We start from the raw sequence: 19990 nt of genomic DNA, 5'->3' as shown, positions 1-19990 counted from the left end.
TCACTGTATATTATGCGTCAAACAAGACAAATAAACACGTGGCGGAGTCAGAGATAGTAAACTTTGCGTACAGAAAGACAGATGATCTATGCTAGAACAAAACTATGATCGCAGAAACCGTGTTATGTATTCGGGCCATGCGGCGGTCGCGACAGCGTCATGTGGATAGAATAATAGAGGAATAATGCAGAAATCAGTACGAAAATGTGTAATTTAACTGAATGCACAGCAGCAACAAATATTCTGCACCCAAAATTAAACTGGGTATTGCTTCGGTTCAAAAAAGAAGTAAAAGCAGGTAGCTAAAAAAGGAAAGAAAAAGCCAAACTAAAGCCACAGATGATGCGGCAAGTTATACTACCCAATATCCGAGTGTGTTTTCGGCAAACGCCGCGTGGGCCGGGCTTTCAATGAGCAAGGTCGGTCAAAATTGGTTATTGATGTCCTCGTAATTATCGTATTCGCATGATAATTTTGATCATGATGCTAACTGCTAGAATAAACGGCTAAAATGTCTGCGGTTTTAAAAGCTAACGAACACTCATACGTTTTCATAATTACGAGATTATGGACCTGAAGGAACAGAGCTCTTTACTTGCATTGATTTTTGCTGCTTCGCTATCTAAAGGACAAACTTCTCTCGGCGGGGAAGTTGAGCGAAGCGGTCAATGACTTCGGACACGTTGATGCCGACGTCTCTGTGGGTGTATAGAAGCACCAGTCTAACCATGCGTTCGACAGACATTGTAGAGCGCAATTAGTTTTTTATTAAACTCTTGTTAAAAAATATTCTCTCTGCGCTGGCAGTGGTCACTGGAAGGGTGACTAGAATCTGGAACAGTTTGTACACATTTACATAGAACCTGCAGTCGCAAAGGGAGAGGGCATCTATTCCGGTGCTAAAACCTAAACACACTCCTTCTATGTTGTTTTCATCCTTGTTTAGGTACCTTGCACAAACAGTAGGCTGTTCGATTCCGGCGATGTCCGTCGTTTCATCAGGACGTATGGAGAAGCAGCCTACTTTTGCAACTAGGCTTTCTTTGATAATTTCGCCACAAACTTCGATAATTTGGTTTTGTGCATATGTGCTTAAATACGAGGCATTACTGGGGCAACTTTCCAAATGGTTCTTCAGATATGTATCTCCACAATTAGCTCGTATGCGAAGAAGCGCTCTGAAAATACCTGTATTTTCAGCGGGGCCTATGCTTAAATCCATAGAACCACTGTCCCTGTGGCCAACGAGAGCCAGACCTTGTAGCCCGAAAAATAATTTCCTCAATAATAGGCCATTTCCTTTCACCTGTTTTCTCAAATTTTATTTTGCCGGCCCTGGTCCAGCTGATCGATCACATTGGGCACGCGTCCTGCAAATGTTTGGAGAAAATTATCAGCTGCTAGCTCACAGTCACGGTAATATTTAGTATTTTCGTGCGTATGGAAGATTGCGAGCCCGTGCTTTCATTTCTGGAACGGCTTGGACACGAGGGCTCCAGTGCACGCATGTTGGTCCAAGTTTATAACAGCATTAACCCCATAAAGTTCCAGAATTGAAAATCTTTTTTAAGCACGCCTTTGGAAATGTCAGTGCACCTTTCGCGTCAAAAGTTTATGAGAACGTTACACCCATGCAGTCAGTAGCGCACCCAGGATCTCTGCCAGGGGGGGGGGGGGGGGGGGGGGGTTGACAGTTTGCCAATACCATCTAAACAGCACTAATTTCGATTTCTTCACGGGAAATTGTCAAAAAATGCGCTTTTTGCGAGTGTGCAGACGATTGCGCGTCTTGCATCTTAGTTGCAGCACTCAAATGCGTAAGGAAAGAAAAGGGGTTAAACAAAAGGGGGGGTTAAGTCGGCCTCAGGGGGGGGGGGGGTTACAACCCCCGAATCCCCCCCCGTCGGTGCGCCACTGCATGCAGTTTCGGAATTGACATCCATGCGCTCCGTAGATTCCGCAGCCGCTGCGAGATGCCGCAACGCGCCCGCACGCTATCGAAAAGCCCTTGAAAGTTCGTGCTCGGATGGGGCTCCTTGCGTTACGTGACCCCAGGTGCCACGAAATCCACCCCAGGTGCCATGAATCCAGCCCGAGTTCGCAATGTTCTTGCCGAAATGTCTTCGAGCGTGAAAAAGACATTGTAGACAGAATGCAGAATGATTGAACATAACTCGCCTACACGAACATGTCGCAGCCTATGACACTAGGACACCTGAACAATGGAACATTCCGCACTCAAGAACGAATTATGGTCAACAAATGCTTCGACATACACTTCCGACTTTACTCAATAACCTCGCCTTACGAGAAATAGACCTTCTGTCCTTATGCAGCCTGCACAACTACTTTCAGTCAAACTAATCCTTGTATGTTTAATGAGTTTGTTCATATGCAATACTGTATGACTTTTCCCCCCTTAATTTGCTTTAGTTTATACTGCACTGAATATAGTGCTATGTTAGGTTTTTTTTCTCCCTATATTTCTTCCTGTTTGTCGTATAATAAGACTTTCTTATGTAATCTATAATGCTCATGTATAAATTGAATATTCCTTGTTAATGCAGACTACTTGTTTTTCTAATTGTTAAAGTGTATTACTACCTGTCTCGTATACACATTTTTTTTTGTAAATTGACACCTTCCCATCTGTTTACTCACATGTGAGCGCCCGACGCCCTCTGTTGCCTTTGGTGGGTTTTTGGGCTGGTCAAGTTGCCAGCGTGCAACTTTTTATCCAGAACCCCACCATGTAATTCTTTTCATGGGAAATAAATTATTATTACTATTATTATTATTATTATTATTATTATTATTATTATTATTATTATTATTATTATTATTATTCCCGGCGTCGGTGGTAGTTTTGGTCGGCGGTGCATGCCGGCACGAAAAAATTTCGGGGGGGGGGGGGGGGGCTGAAGCCCCATCAGCCCCCCCCCCCCCCCCTGGCTACGCGCCTGGCAGGTACTTACCCAGCTGCCACCCTAACGAATCAGTGTTTGGTCCCCACTAGTGATGAAGACATGTAGCTTGTCTTCGGGAATCGTTGAGCCCAAAGTGAACGAGCAGGAATTTATCCATGCATTCGCCACACTGCTTACAGCACAGCCTGCTTTGTCGGGTACCCAGTTGACCCTCCGTCAAAGTCAGACGCAAGACGTTTGACGTTGAACGGTCAAGTACCTTATTTCAGAGAAAGACCCATGAGGATCTGCATTTGGAGGGAAGCACCAGCAATGTCCCAACTCTTTCCCACAGTAGCTTACGAATGAGCAGTGGTGCTAGCCCCAACCACCATCGCATGCGGGCACCTGACTACCCGCTGCACTCCGTACCAAGCCCTTCGAGCGAGGTCTACCTCGTTGCACGACTGTCCAAAAGCACTACATTGCTCCTCTGGTGGATCAGATTCCTCCGAGTCACCTTCTGGCTACAGCACTACGGGCTCAAGGTTATGCCCAGATACACTGCTATGCGATCATCAACCGTATATGTCACCGCAGGTGTGCTGTAGTGTGGGAAAGCCCTGGGTCCCAATGCTGACATAGTCTTCTAATCTGTGTACCTCCGTTAATAATATTAGACGACAGCTGCGGACACAGAGGAGAAAACGCAGGACTAGGCATGAGTGTCACTTCGCACCGTGCAGAGCAACGTTTATAGATACATTTTATAAACGTTAGTGCAGAGTGTGTCAGAGCTCTCTGGACGAGAATGTGGAAGGATCAGTGGCACACAACTCCCTTCAAGTGGGGTGGGGGCCAACCCAGTGAAAACACTTCGTCCATAGGGCATCAAGTCCTTGTGGGAATCCTCGGGTCCCATAACCGCCGCACGGGCAGCGAACGTCGCGTCAAGCGCATGCGTGCCAGGGAGAGTTGGGAGAGGGGAAACTTTCCTTCCGCGGGCGGCGCGCGGGAATCGCAAGCGCTATCAGCGCCACCGGGTGGGTCACGTGAGATCCCGCTGATATCGCCCGGGTCTCTCTGGTCTCCAGCAAGCGGCGACGGCGGTATTCCCGCACGTGGTTCCCGCACGTGGTTAGTCAACCGCGTTCTTGCCGCGGCCCCCCCGTATTCCCCAGTTGGTAAGTCGGAAGCCCTTCTTTACCTACTGAATTTTCTCTTCGAGGGAACCCTCAGCGATGTCAACTATAGCTAGCTGGCCTGCTCGAAGTGTTAGTTGCAGTCGTAATAAATGCTTTCCGAGTGTACAAGTGGTTGTCGTCTATTGTTTCCTCGAGCTTGTACCGGACCGCGGTTGATGCGCAGGCATGCGCCAACCGCGGGGCTCGGTGTGTCGAGGCAGAGGGCCGTTGGCATCCCCCCATATCCCGACATTTTGGCGCCCAACGTGGGGCAAGCCCTTGGAAAACGGGACGACGATCGGTTCGGTGCGAGGAGGCTTTGTCCGGACCAGCGTTAGGCCTCACCCAAAGGCGTGATTGCTGGCTAGATTGGACATGTGCTTTCTTGAGTGCGAGTTAACGCTGCACCAGTGCCATCGAACTCGTGTAGACGCTGAGATTTGCAGCAAGTTTTCTCCTTAGAGTACGCCCGAAGCGAGTGGGTGCAGCAGCCGACGCGGTGGTCGATTTTCCCTGTACATATGTAAATAGCCTCCTTTCTGTATCTTTGGCTCTGGGAGCTGGGCGCCGGAAACGGTGGCTAGGACGTCAGCGGGGCGCAGTCCCAGGAGTCTGCTCGGAAGCTGCGTGTCGAGCAGCGAGCGGGGAACACTTAGCTAGGCCTGCATCTCCTCGCGGCGGCTCATGGGAACCCTTTATGGGTCTTTTGTGGCACTGGTATCCGTCATGGACGCGATTAGGCCTAAGGCTCTGCGGAGCTGCCGGTCGAATGTTCAAAGACGACCATGCCGTGACATTTAGCGGGTGCAACCGGATTCGCTAGTTCTACTATACTCGCCGAGCGGAGAAACCTCGTTCGAAATAGAAAGCTTATTTTGTTCAGATGAACTTAATATTTTGCGGGCGGAATAACCGACATCTCGGGGAACCAGAGAGCGCTTTGTTCATACGAGCATCGCCCACTTTCACGCTGGATCGGACCGGAAAAATTCGGTCGAAGCGAATAACTTCATTCAAACGAACTGGATTGTTTTTTTTTTTGTTTTTTTTTCTCGTTGCCGCATAAAGCTATGCGGTAGACGGGTGGTTCAGCATCGTGTCAGACGGCCGACGCTGCGGCGGCCTCTACTGCCTTAATTCTAAGTGTTTGTGGAGTGCATTTGAGCGACTATGCAGAACGAGTGAAGCCGCCTCGACTTGCTATTGCTGCCATGGTCCACGTCCCTGCCTGCTGTCTCGGCCCCTCCCTGTTCGCGGCCCGATGCAGCAGCACATGGCAGCCACAATGAGGGAGGCCCACCATCATACACTCCCACGAGGATGCGTCGGTGCGAGGTTCATCGAGCCGGCGCGCGCGCCGCTTCGAGAAAGTCCTGACCCGCTGTTCCCGGGTGGACATTGCGGCGCGCATCTTGAGGGCAAGCCATCTTCAGCCCCCGTCATCGTCAACCACTATGACGGCTGCCACATGTGGGCGGCCGCCACACAGGACTGTGCTGCCTATCAACATGGATTCGGACATTTCCTGCCGGAGTTTACCATCGCATCTGCTCGGATACTTTGTCAATGCCGTCGTTCCAGCGATTTCTCCGCCGTAGGGCAATATTTAAGGGTGGAGGGATGTGGGAATCCTCGGGTCCCATAACCGCCGCACGGGCAGCGAACGTCGCGTCAAGCGCATGCGTGCCAGGGAGAGTTGGGAGAGGGGAAACTTTCCTTCCGCGGGCGGCGCGCGGGAATGGATGGATGGATGGATGGATGAGGCTGAACCCTTTAAATCGGGCGGTGACATACGCCACCTAGCCATGACTATTAAGATAATTTGTACTTTGTGGTGGGTGAAATTTCACCCCTGCCTTAATTTTATCCACCAATCAGATAACCTCTGTTTGGTTATTTCTACCCGCTTAAAGTCTATTTTGCCTTCACTGTCCCTAAACCCCAATGCTTTGAAAAAATCAGCCCCGTTGCCTTGCACTGTAGGGTTAAGCCCCTTACAGAAAAGTATGAGGTGTTCAGCCGTTTCCTCTTCTTCTCCACACGCACAGCACAACGTGTCTATACCTTGGTACTTGACTCGGTACATCTTAGTCCGCAATACTCCCGTCCTGGCTTCAAACAACAAAGAGCTTCCCCTAGAATTATCGTAGATATTTTCTTTGGCAATTTCTTGCTTGAAAGTTCGGTATGTGCCCAGTGCTGATTTCGTCTGCATCCCTGTTTTCCACAGACCCCTCTCTGTTTCCTTAACATTTTTCTTAACCGCTGTTTCCTGGTTTGCACCCCTCCTGCAGTCCAAATATTTGATTGACAGTTTTCTGGTCAGCTTCCTCCATTTTGTATCAACATTCCTCATGTACAAATAACTGAAAACTCTCCTTGCCCACCGCTTTTCTGCCATCTCTCTCAATCGCTCCTCAAATTCTATCTTGCTGCTGGCTTCCCTGCCCTCGAATGACGTCCATCCCATGTCACCCTGTACCCCCTGATTTGGTGTATTTCCGTGTGCTCCCAGAGCCAGTCTACCTACCCCTCGCTGCTTAACTTCCAACCTTGCTCGAACCTCTGATCTCATGCACAGGACCGCATTGCCGAAAGTCAAACTAGGGACCATCACCCCTTTCCAAATCCCTCTCACCACTTCGTACCTATTGTAATTCCACAGTGCCCTATTTTTCATCACAGCTGCATTTCTGCTACCTTTAGCCGTCACATATTTTTCATCTTCCGTTAGGTACTCAGCCCCATTGTTTATCCACACTCCAAGATATTTGTACTTATCCACCACCTCCAGCGTAACCTCCTGTATCCTATGCTCGCTGCCCTGATTATCATTAAAAGTCATGACTGCCGATTTTTCTTTACTAAACTTCAAACCTAAGCTATCTCCCTCTTTACCACAGATGTCCATTAATCTCTGCAAGTCTTCCTTGCTGTCAGCCATAAGTACAATGTCATCTGCATACATCAGTCCTGGTAATGACTGTTTAATCCATTCTCCCTGCTTGGAATAGGAAAGGTTGAAGCCAAGTCCGCTCCTCTCTAATTTTTTCTCTAATCCTTGTAAATACAGCATGAACAACAGAGGTGACAGAGGGCACCCCTGCCTAAGCCCCTGCTGTATCTCTATAGGCCCAGATACCTTGTTTTCCCATTTTATAAGCACCCTGTTACTTTTATAGATATCTTTTAAAAGATTTCTTACTCCATCTTCCACCTCTAGAGTGCCCAGTATGTCCCACAAATCCTTTTGGATTACACTGTCATAGGCTCCCTTGATATCCAGAAAGGCAAGCCATAGGGGCCTGTGTTCCTTTTCTGCTATTTCAATACACTGTGTCAATGAGAACAGATTATCTTCTAACCTTCTTTGTTTTCGGAACCCATTTTGTAGTTCCCCCAGCACCTCCTCGCTCTCCACCCATGCCTGCAGTCTGTCCTTTATAATCTGCATCACCACCCTGTAAACCACTGACGTCACTGTTATGGGACGGTAGTTGTTTATGTCGGCTTTGTCCCCCTTTCCCTTATATATCATGCTCATCCTGCTCAGTCTCCACCCGTCAGGGGCTTTACCGTCCATTATCATTTTGCTCACTGCCTCTCTTAATGCTTTCTTAGATTTTGGGCCCAATGTCTTTATCAACATAATTGGGATGCCATCAGGACCTGTCGACGTGCTACTAGGAACCCTCTTCTCTGCCCTTTCCCACTCGCTTTGTGCCAGTGGAGCCACTGCACTGACTAGTCCATCCTCACCTGATCCTCACCTGATAGCGCAAGCGCTATCAGCGCCACCGGGTGGGTCACGTGAGATCCCGCTGATATCGCCCGGGTCTCTTTGGTCTCCAGCAAGCGGCGAAGGCGGAAGTCTCCGCCGTCGCTCCCGTATTCCCGCACGTGGTTAGCAACCGCGTTCTTGCCGCGGCGTTTGCCGCGGCCCCCCGTATTCCCCAGTTGGTAGGTCGGAATCCCTTCTTTACCTAGTGTATTATTCTCTTCGAGGGAACCCTCAGCGATGTCAACTATAGCTAGCTGGCCTGCTCGAAGTGTTAGTTGCAGTCGTAATAAATGCTTTCCGAGTGTACAAGTGGTTGTCGTCTATTGTTTCCTCGAGCTTGTACCGGACCGCGGTTGATGCGCAGGCATGCGCCATCCGCGGGGCTCGGTGTGTCGAGGCAGAGGGCCGTTGGCATCCCCCCATATCCCGACATCCTAATGTCCACGCATCCTTTCGGAGACAAATAGGAAATCTGCCGCACATCCAGTTTGGGGTATCCTACCACGGATGTCCCAAGGATATCACACACGGACCTGTTTCGGATGTCCTGTCATGGATGACTGAAGATTATCCCACGTGGACTTTTTTTGACATGCACATGAATATTACTCCTTCAATTCCTCGTAACAAAATTGTTTTCTCGCATGATTCAATTACAATCCGAATCTATCATGTCTGCAGCTCGTGTGCAAGTCGTACTTTATGAATTTTATGACGCAATTTACTTTGAAAACTTGAATTACTTCAATCAACGTCTTGCACTTGGTGGAAGGCCTAGAAGAATTAGGAGTATACTGCACTTCCGCTTGCGTGCACTGTTACGAACCAAATTTGTACACGTAGCGGCCCGAGATGCACTTTGTAGTTTAGCTATTGCCTAGCGTTCTAAGGGAAGCCACGGTGGCGTACTAAGAGTAAATTTAAGGGGCGATATTCTCCAGCGATCACTGCAGTTATACCACATACAGGTTATACACAACATATCACATGTTACGAACGGCCAGCGGGGGCAGTGACCTTCAACCCTTCCCTGGTTTCCCGAGACGAATCACCTCGTGAAGTTGAAAATGCGTCCCACGGGAAAGACCAGCGGCGACACCTTGACGTTTTGGGAGAGAGAATAAACTTTAATAAAAAGAGCACGCGCGCGTAGGTAGCTCCTCCGCTCTGCAGTGGGTGGTTCCCTCAGTCCAGGAGTCCAGCGGCCTTAGCTGCCCTTCTCGCTCGATTGACCAGGTTGAGCTGGTCCATCGAGTCGGAGCTGGACAGCGCTGCCTCCCATTGCCGTGTGGTGGGGTGTGTTACGAATGCGCGGTTACTGGATGCCATTTCATCGCCGACCTTGACGCTGGGACCGAGAAACTCCTGGGAAAGTGCATTCTGGGGCATTTCATCATGGCCGCTGCTAGCCGTCATAGCTGTTCGACAGGCAAAGCAGCTAATTGCTGGGCCATCCTAGGAGCCAAGACGCGCCAAATTTGGTCAAGCGTGACACCTCCCGATTACGAGCGTCCCATCCGTTCTCTGTGACAATGAGCCGTATGCGCCTAAGGCTATTTTTACATGTGTGTTCGGGGAATAAAGGCGCCGGAGTGATTATGTGTTACCCTCGCCCTCAAGGAAGAACCTTTCGTGACATTCAAGGCTCCGGTTGGAGGAAGGTGTGCCCGCAGGTTTCCCTGGCCCAGGGATCTAGGAAGGACAGAGGGCTCTTGTTAATCACTGACGCGGACCATCCCACTCGGCTTGGCAACAGCGTATCGCGAGACACATGCCCGGATCTCACCATGACTCTAAATGCTCCGCAACCAAAATGGCTAAACTCCGAGGAAGCGCTGGGCAGCGATCATTACGTCATCCATACCAACATATGGTCGGCATAAAGTCCGCAATAAATCAACACACCTGGTTGACTGGCAAGCCTTTCGCAAAACGGAAAACTTTCCGTTTCACCAGCCGCCCAATTCCTACGACGAATGGGCACGAACCCTTATAAAACTCAAGCAGGAAGTGACCAAGACAATCTCAACTAACCCGGAAACACCAGCAGTTGATCAGCATCTGCTCCATCTCTGGGACGCAAGACATCAACTGACCAGACGATGAAAGCGCCAAAAGCTCAACCGCGAGCTCAGACAGCGCATCGCGGAGGTCACGGCACAGGCAGAGGAATATGCCACGAAACTCGCAAAAGAAAATTGGTTCGCCCCAAGTGTGACGCACTTACGGGCACATTACACACTAAATCAGCCTGGCACCTACTCAGGTATCTAATAGACCCGGAACAATCACGTGGAGCCGCCCGTCGAAATCTTCAGCGGGCAATCCATGCTAATGCAGGGGACACAGCTCAACTCTTTCGAGATCTGGAGGACAAATACATCAATACCTCCATGAGCGCTGACCACATTTCCGCATACAACGGAACCGCAAACCCGCAAAATGGACCGTGACTTCACGACTACAGAGATCAGAGTGGCAATTGACAGGATGCGCCGAGGAACGGCTCCAGGTCCAGACCAAATTACTACCACCCTTATGGCCAACTTAAGTGACGACATGCTCAAGCTCTTTGCCGACCAAATTAATAAGTATTGGCAAGAAGGTATGCTTCCGCAGGAATGGAAATCGGCTGAAATTGTCTGAAATCGGCTGAAACCCGGAAAGTCCATCAATATTGACAACCTGCGTCCCATCTCACTCACCTCCTGTGTAGGGAAGGTCATGGAGAAGGCACTTCAAATCAGGATCACTGAATACATGGAAACTAACGACCTCTTCCCACATACAATGTTTGGCTTTAGAGCGCATTTATCGGCACAGGACGTTCTATTCCAACTCAAGTACGACATAATCGATCGCCCCAGCGGAGCCACGCAACAGGAGCGCGCCATTCTGGCGATTGACTTTCAGGGAGCCTTTGATAATGTCCGGCACTCAGCCATCCTGACCAACTTGGCTAGAATCGGAATCGGACAGCGTACATACGACTACGTGCGCGTCTTCCTGCACAACCGTCACGTGACCATACGAGCTGGCGACGCAAAATCTGCCCCCATCACAATGGGGGACTCTGGCACACCACAAGGGGCAGTAATCTCACCACTGCTGTTTAATATAGCACTACTGGACCTGCCTAGGGCACTCAATGAGATACCCGGAATCAAGCACGCTCTATACGCAGATGATATCACTATATGGACCAACACCGGCAGCATGGGACAGATGGAAGAAGCACTCCAACGAGCAGCGGATACTGTAGAGCGCATCGGCCTCGCTTGCGGACTTCGATGCTCCTCTACTAAATCAGAACTCCTGGTATTTAGGAAGCGTGGCAACCAAATTCCGTTGAATATCCAACTCCATCAATCCCCAGTCAAGGAAGTGGACACTATCCGCGTCCTGGGAGCATACATTAATAATCAGGGCAACAACAACGCAGTAATTCAAAAGCTCCGCACTACCTGCACCAATATCTCCCGAATGATATCCAGAATTGCCAATCGACACCGTGGCATTAAAGAAGCGGACATACAGCGTCTCGTACAGGCCTTTGTGATCAGTCATGTCACTTACAGCTTCCCGTACCTGCGCGTTCTAAAAAAGGACGAACTCAAACTGGACCGTCTACTCCGACTTACATATCGGAAAGCCCTCACTCTACCACCATGGGCCATGAATGAGAGGCTCCTTGAAATGGGCATCTATAATACAGCGTCAGAACTCTTCCAAGCTCATTACATGAACCAAGTCATTCGGCTCGCACGCACCAAAGCAGGTCGCACCACGCTAGAAGCACTGGGCATCAATCCACCCACTCAGGTCGCCAGCAAGCGATCACTACCACCAGCATGGCAGCAGGATATCATCACTCGCCCATTGCCACGTAATATGCACCCCGTCCACCACGAAAACAGGAGAGCTGCCAGAGCCAAAGCCTACGACAAGTATTCGGATCACGCAGGTGCCTTCTTTGTAGATGCCGCCGGACCCCTGCACAACCGCTCCACGGCAACCGTTGTACACAGGGGACAGGTGGTAGACTGCATCTCGGCCACCGGAATAGACATCACAGCCATGGAAGAGGCCGGTATAGCCTTAGCCATGCGTAATCCAAGAGCCACCTTTGTCCTCACGGATTCCCAGGCGGCGTATCGCAATTTCGCAAGAGGTCAAGTCGGCCACCTCGCACCCTCAATACTGCAACAGGCTGCGGCCAATCGTCAAGAGGGTCAGTGGAAACAGCTGCTGTGGGTACCAGGGCACGCGGGAGTTCGAGGCAATGAGATTGCTCATGCCTCCGCCCGAGAACTTCTACACCAGGGCTCCACCAATTCCTCCACAGCACAACTTTTCGCTGACCAGGACGATCCTCAGCCCCTTCTTTCATATTCTGAGATCCTACAACACCTCCGGCTGAGTAGACGCACTTTACCCCCGCCTGATCCCAAATTAGATAAGGCAACGCAGGTAGCATGGAGACGTTTACAAACATTGTCCTTTCCAAATCCTTATGTATTATCACAGATACATTCTATAACATACAATCCGCAATGCAAATTCTGTCCCCAGATGGCCACGTTATACCACATGGTCTGGGCGTGCCAACAGAATCCGCAAATATCGGCCAATCATAATACGACAACAGTCGAGTGGGAGGCGGCCCTGTCCAGCTCGGACCCAGAACAGCAACAAGCCCTGGTCAACTGAGCCCGGATGGCGGCAAAAGCCAATGGTCTTCCGGACTAGGAGGTCCGACCACAAAACGGCTATCAATTTTCAATAATAAATGTTTTATTCTCTCTCTCTCCCATCTGCTCTGAGATGTAGCTCAGTGCTCTCCCAGAATGATGTAGTCTACTCAGACGTAGAAGCGCTGACATGCGACGATGTACTGGGCTTCATATTCCGGCCAGCATAAGTGTCCCCTTGTTATGTAAATAAGTTTGCATCGCCTATGTAAATAAACCCCCTGTTAACCTCGTACTCATTACGAAAGACGCAACCCTTGTCAACTCTGCTCAGACGACGGCGTGGGCCCGCTAAGCCTCCGTGTGACGCCCTGGTAGCGTAGGCCAGCTACCCATTACGAGACACACCGGTGGCGTAGGCTAGTGAGCGACCCACAGTTGATGCCAGACTCCGAGACCACGACCCCCGGCTCCTACAGCACATGCACACATGACGTATCTGTTCTTGATGCGTGGGTGCTCTGCCTGTTGCATCTGTCACACAGCATGTGCTGCGACCGTAATGGACATTATGGCAAACACGGTGCCCAAGGCCTTGGCATATGTCCGTAAAAGGAACACAGCATGTCCCCATGATTTCCCTCGCGGACATGCAAGGGATGTCCTCAGGACACAGAAAGTAGGGCCAAATGGTCGTGCAAGGAACGAGAGGCGATATTCTCGAGCGATCACTACGGTTATACATCATGGCGAGCAAGTTCGCAAGTCTCTACAGCGGACACATCGAAGTAGATGAACAGAAGCGTTTCTGGCACTCCACCAGAAATGCTGATCAACTGGAAGCGCCTGCCGAGTTAGTCGCGAGCGAGAACGTGACGCCACGGTCACTGCGTAGATGTGACCGCCAATGGCTCCTCTACTACCGACGCAAGGGCAGGACAACCAACGTTTACAGTGCGCACGAAGCCATCGGCAAACAACCATGCCATGCGCTACTACGACTGGGCCAGAGGGGGAGGTGCACACTCACCTGCACACCACCCCCCTACACTGAAATGCGATGCCGCCAGATATCTAAAAACGGTATTCAGAGCGAAACTTCAAGCTCACTTCGCACAGTTGAAGCTTCAGCCCCTTCCCGTCCTAGTGAAAGGTGACGCTCACTTGGCGCTGCGCATGAAGGCCACGCGTTGAAAGAGGTGGTTCTCCCCCGTCGCATCAGCTAAATCCCATCCTTGACAGCAAATGGCGGTAGTTGTCTGCTCGTTGACCCCCGAAAACAGCAGGGATGTTTGTTTTTGAATGTACCATGTTTTTCTCAGGCAGTTCATCAGGCAACTTTAGTTGTACGTGTCGTGTGTTCCCTTTATTCTATAGTCCCACTGTTTGCAACAGCACGTTCGCGTACCAACAAGCCCTGCTAACGACCATTTTGAAGGGCACATGCTCCGTGAAACACCAGGGCAGCCAATGTGGCCCCGCATCGAAGCAAGCATGCGCAGTGATGCCCGTGCTACAAATTGTGGGCATGCCATGGCCACAGTCGCATTAAAGAGAACCCCATTTTCAGCAGCATATGGCAATCTCACTTTGCATTTGTCTACAGCATTTGAAAGACCAGCGGTTTCACCAACTAGAGCCTAAGGAACTGCGTAGACACCTCCAAACTCTTCCGTCGTGAAAAAACAATCATGCCCCTCTGTTGACAAAATGCGCCAAAGAAAGGTTTGGGAGAACAGATTGCTCGAGCCAATGCAGTTCACTTGGCTCAGGGTGAAATATCAAACCGGCCTTGTGACGTGCAAACACAAGGCTGGCTTTGCAGCTACTCCTCTACTCGTGCGTGAAGCTAGATTCAGCATGGAAACAATGCAGCAGACAACTCCAGGCGTGACTGCGCCTGCGCAGGTTTAGTTCTATGCGTGGCCGTGCTGGCACTCCACGGAATGTGGCCACATAACTGCGCTCACTGCTGTACAGGACATTACCTTTGCCATATCTTTCACACAAAACCAGAAGAATTTCAAGGCAAGATTACGGGAGGGCTCCTCAATTCAAACTTTGCAAAATTCTTGCAGCGCGAACATTCCACAAAGCACTCGCCGAGCAAAACCAGTTTCTCTGAACAAACCAGACGTCTGCGACCAGCAAGTTTCCTAATTCAGGGAATAAACCCCAATTCCCTCGCCTAGCCTCACAGGGTACTTCAGAAATGAGAATCAAGCAGAACAGGTCTTCCACCCTGGATGAGAAGAAAGTACTTGCACCGCCTCTATCAAAGGGGGGGAGGGGGGGGGGACTATCTGTAGAAGTCTAAAACAGTCCTCCCTTTCCACTGACAGAGGCAGACATCCAGTGTTCGTAATGAGGATGTAGGTGTTTGATGATTAACCAAGCCTAGGAATGAATTAATTGGTTGTCCATAAGAAACAGTCGGGAAAAAATGCCCCATAAGAAGAATGCCTTGCAGTAAAATACAACCCACGGAACCAATTAAGTTCACGCTGCGAGGCACCACTGTACTCACACGATCTACTGGCTCAGCCAGGAATAAAGGTGAGGGAACTTTGTGTTTGCCCTCTGATTGTAGATACCATTGTGCATTTTACACTAAACCACATTTATGAACACACAAAGTCTGTGTGTAACAACAGAAACTGTGACAATATACCTAGCTGATCAAGAAGCTGCTTCCCCAATAGCTGCTTCCCCCCCAGTCTTTCGTAGGATTATCGGGTGCAACTCCAAACAGCTACACATGTGGACCATTCAATACATATCAAGACAGGGCCACCACACATCGGAGCTATAAAAGACCATCCTGCTACCAGCATGCCGATCGCAATTAACGCATTCGCCTACACTGTTCAGGTGAGAAAATATTATGGTTTGTGCACAAGCAACATGTTTTTGGTGGTGCTGGCATGCTCACATCAGTTTTCCTGTATGATCGAGACGGCCGTGTATCTAAGAAGACTACTATTTCTAGGAGGGGACATTCAAACCAACCCTGAACTAGATCTTGCGCAGATCACTCAAGAACTTGAGAGAATTGCTGCTGATACCAAGGACATTAGGGGAAAGTGACTGGTTGACATAGAAATCAAACTAGACGCACCAACTGTAGTGAAACCGAAACTTGATGCTTGCAGAAAAAAGATTGACGACCTGAACAATTGCAGTATGAGGTCAAAATTAATTGTTTATGGCATCTCAGAGTGCTAGGCCACTCATCTCTCAAGCATGCAGAATGGGCAGTGTAGGGCTGCATGATTGCTTTGTGTACTTTCGCAGTGCCACGAGTTGCCCATGTGTTTTGTGCATAAGGAGGGGTCAACACCTCTACGCGTCCGGGCGTCAACCGTTTGTTTTTGAGGGGTCGGGCGGCCCGCATGGTGTCGGGTGGCGAGCCACGGCGTGCGCCAGGGGGGCGCAGTGCGGCTGCGGAGAACGGATTCGGAGAATGCGGCCTTGCGCGCACTGGGTTGGCATTCCGCCGATGCTCATAATAGGTCCACGCAGACAAACCTTGAGTGGGACTGCTGTACGCGGTGTTGTGGCTCCGGCTCCCGAGTCCCCTGCTAGCTAGAGACGCCGCCGAGGTTTAGCGTGGCCTAGCAGTGTTGAACACGTGTGGCGTGTACGGAGCGGGGATCCACTTCCCTATGTGTCCGAGCGGCAACCACGTGGATCTTGTTTGAGTGCTGAGAAAAGCCCGCGTGGTGTCGAGTGACGACTTGCAGTGCACAATGCGCATGCGAAGATCGCGTTCAGAGAACGTCGTCTTGAGAACACCGAGTCCGGATGCCGCCAACGGTCATAATTTTTGCACGCGGACAAACCTGGAGGGGGGAGTGCGATATGCGGTGTTGTAGCTCCCAAGCCCTTTGCTGGCTAGAGACGCTGCCAAGGTTTGAGATGGCCTAGCAATAAATTGTGCATACCTGGTGTGTTTTCCGAGGCCGTCACTGACCAATGGCGCTGCGATTGAGTTGCGCTACCGGCAGCGCTTCCGGTTGCGCGCCTTCTTCGCTGCGGCTGCGTCCCGTGTGGTTGTTTTGTTGATTCGCATTTGTTGCGTCCTGCAGAAGTTCGTTCGGAGGTTTGAGTGTTAGGAGCTTGCGCTGATCTGTGGAGGTGTGAAGCCTGGCTCGTGTCGAGCATGCGATATGCTGACGTATTTTGCACCGGGTTGAACAAGCGGCTACAAGTCGACAGCTAAGCGCTACTTTTAATGCTTAAACATTCTTTGGCGAGTACCACAGGTCCGTCACGCGAAAAGTGTAATGCCTTGTATCTGCACAAAGATGCGTAATTTGGGAACTTAAAATGTTTAATCGTTACAATAATATAAATCTAGATGATTGGTAGCTTTATAAGAGATAAGGAACAATTGAAAAAATGTATCAGAGGGAATACCCATAGGGATACATAGGGCTCCATAGAAAATGCATGGGGAAGCTTATAGTAGGTGTGGGCCAAATGAAACTTGGGGGTGGGCCAGCACGCAATACGACTAACTTTCTCCAAGGAAATGCATAGCTTATACAGGGTGTCCCGGCTATCATGCACCAAGATTTTAAAATATGCAAATGCTACGTAGCTGGACAGAACCAAGGTAATGTCTGTCGTCGCTTGGAGATACTCAGATTATTTTGTGCATTCCGCCTAAATACTTAGCCTTAATTAATTAACGTCTCAAATATTACTGGATTAAAAGTGTAAATCAGAAAATTGTAGAGCAGCATGAAAAACTACCGATCCAGCTTTCTGTTGCTCAATACGTGCTACATAAAAGTGTTTTTCCGAGCGTGAAAGAAGTCCGCGAATATACGCAAAGTGCCATGAGCGGCCAGTCGCACAGCAATTTTATGTGTATTCGCCCCTGGGCTTCTTTAACGCTCGTAAAACTTTTATGTAGCACATATTGAGCAACAGAAAGCTGTATCGGGATTTTGCATGTTGCTCTACAATCTTCTCAGTGACACTTTTCATCTAATTATAATATTTGAGAAGTTGATTGATTAATTAGGACTAATTCTGTAATTACGTGGAATGCAAAAAATAACCTGAATATCTCCAAGCGACGGCAAACAACATTTCCTTGGTTCTGCCCAGCTACGTGGCATTTGCATATTTTTAAATATTGGTGCATTATAGTTGGGACACCCTCCTGTATAGGATGAAGGGAGCTCTCCATTTGCAGATGGCCGAATAAACAATAATTGTCTCCTCAACAATAATAAATCCGGGTTTCCTTTGTAGCAACTGCTGCGATTGGGTGAATGTCTCAGTTTCCCTTTAAACAATAATTGTTAAAGCTTTTTCATGCTATCTGGTAGTGTTTTGTTTTTCTTTGCTTCTTCCCTCATTAGCTATCCTACTTTTATCCCCCTCCCGCATAATCGATTATGAACTGCCTTATGTGGCGGGCACATCCAGTCACAATTGATGTTGGAGTAGCTGCGCAGTACAGCATAGCGATTCAAACCCAAGTGTACACGTCCCCCTTAGGATTCGTACTGCGCTTGCGAAGCTGTCACTCATAGTGAAAACCATGAACTCTAATCACGAAGGCAGTATAGCTTTTCAGCAGGGTAATAAATCGACTGCAGACAAGTGAACGTGTGTGCACTGCCAAGTTGCCACGCCGCTGCAGCAGCAGCCGACACGGCCAACCGGTAGCCGGACTCGACCGCAGCGCCGTTAGTTCACGCAACCACCACGTGACCCACATGCTTGCACTGGCCAATATGCGGAACTGCGAAACCGAGTTGGTTCTAGTAACGTTGCTGCAAAGCTAATAAAATCTTACTTGTCTAAAAGGAAACAAACAGTCGACATACGTAATGCATACTCAGAAATAAAACCGGTTTATTCTGGTGTCCCACAAGGCAGTATATTGGGGCCACTACTTTCAACATTTACCTTAATGGCAATGTAAACATTAACCCAAATGCCAGATTCATAATATATGCAGATGATGCAATCATTTTTTCCTCTGGAAGTGACTTTCACGAACTCATACAATCGTGCAATACAACTAATATCCCGCTGGAAAAATGGTCAAGATCTAATCATATGCGTGTCAATGAAAGAAAGACAAAAGCAGCAATCTACTGGCCGAAAAATAAACCGGTTTGTCCATACAAAAGTATCATACTTAACTCCAAACAAACAGAAATTCTTGATCAGTTTAAATGTCTTGGTGTAGTATTTTCATAAACTATGGTATTTATTCAATTATAAAGCGGTCACGATTATAAGGCGTGGGTGCAATTTGGGGGACCTAAGAAAACAAAAACTTGGGTATGCACACCATTAGAAGGTGATACAAAGTAGCCAACGGATTATCGAGACTCGGCGGGAATCACCTAAAATACTGAATTACTAAACTAACACAGCCAAAATGCACTTCACGAAACCACAGTGTGCGCTGCCGTGCAAAGGAAAATTCACGTATAAGGCAAGGGGTGACTTCAAGGCTAAAAATTCTGGAAAAAAAACTTTGCCTTATATTCGAATGAATACGGTATGTCACAAGCAGCTCATGTGGACCAAGTTGTCAAGCAATTAGCTAGAATAACTGGTGCAATTGGGTGCATTAGATACATTCTTCCTAAGCCAATTAAACTGCTCCTTTACAACTCATTATTTTATTCTCACATTAACTATTGCCAGCTGGTATGGGGCACTGCAACACCGTCCTGTCTACAGAAAATTTACATTTTACAAAAAAAAAAGTTTCTTCACAATGTATTTAATGCAAATTATGGAACAGCCACCACTCACTTTTTAATTCTTTATTTGTATCAGTATCGGCTCAGCGTTCTTTTTAAAATGGAAACAAAAAATTATATAAATCCTATTCGGCATCCCGCAAACTTGCAAGAAAATAAGAGGTACCCTTTCAGACACCCTGAAAACTGGTTGGTGCCAACAGCACGCATCAGTACGGAGAAAAACCACCTCCAACATACACTTCCTTCCCCTCTCAATGCGTACGAATCTGCAAACTTCAACTTGTTCACCTGCATCTAACAAGAAATTTGTTCCATGTATAAATCATGTATAAGAATGTACCACCGAGTAATCTTTAGGTATAGTTAAGCTTCATATAGGATGTTTTGTTTGTTCTATTTATATTGTTTTCATTATTCTTGTCATTCATGTTGTTATTTGACGATGGTCTTAAATATGTGTATTCATGCTTCTTCATTCGTTCAAGTAATTTGGTCTGTGCATACGTAAGTGCGGATAAGATTTTGTTTGGTCTTCTTATACTTTTTGCAATTGAGTTTTTTATTTAAACATGAAGCCGTCATGTGTGCGATGAATTGCTTTAGATTGCCTGCCGCTGCTGCTTTGTATTTAGGGGCTGCGGCTCAGTCACGCTGTTTATGACAGCTTTTTCTGCAGCTCCCCTGT

The 19990-nt window shown here is 48.7% G+C and overlaps 1 protein-coding gene across 2 annotated transcripts in view; it reads right to left on the bottom strand.

Moving 5' to 3' along the window:
- The window catches only part of LOC119437556 (cysteine/serine-rich nuclear protein 3-like), a 134673-nt gene that overhangs the window by 73684 nt on the left and 40999 nt on the right, over positions 1–19990 (bottom strand). The window contains exon 2 of one of the 2 annotated variants that reach the window (XM_049660708.1): positions 16507–16644. The exons of the other annotated variant lie outside the window; for it this stretch is intronic. The gene's annotated coding sequence lies outside the window, so the exon portion shown is untranslated. The remainder of the gene's footprint in view (positions 1–16506; positions 16645–19990) is intronic. 2 annotated transcript variants of the gene reach the window in all.

This window comes from Dermacentor silvarum, chromosome 1 (genome assembly GCF_013339745.2).
Source record: "Dermacentor silvarum isolate Dsil-2018 chromosome 1, BIME_Dsil_1.4, whole genome shotgun sequence".
Lineage (NCBI taxonomy): Eukaryota > Metazoa > Arthropoda > Arachnida > Ixodida > Ixodidae > Dermacentor > Dermacentor silvarum.
This window is presented reverse-complemented; position numbering and strand designations above follow the sequence as displayed.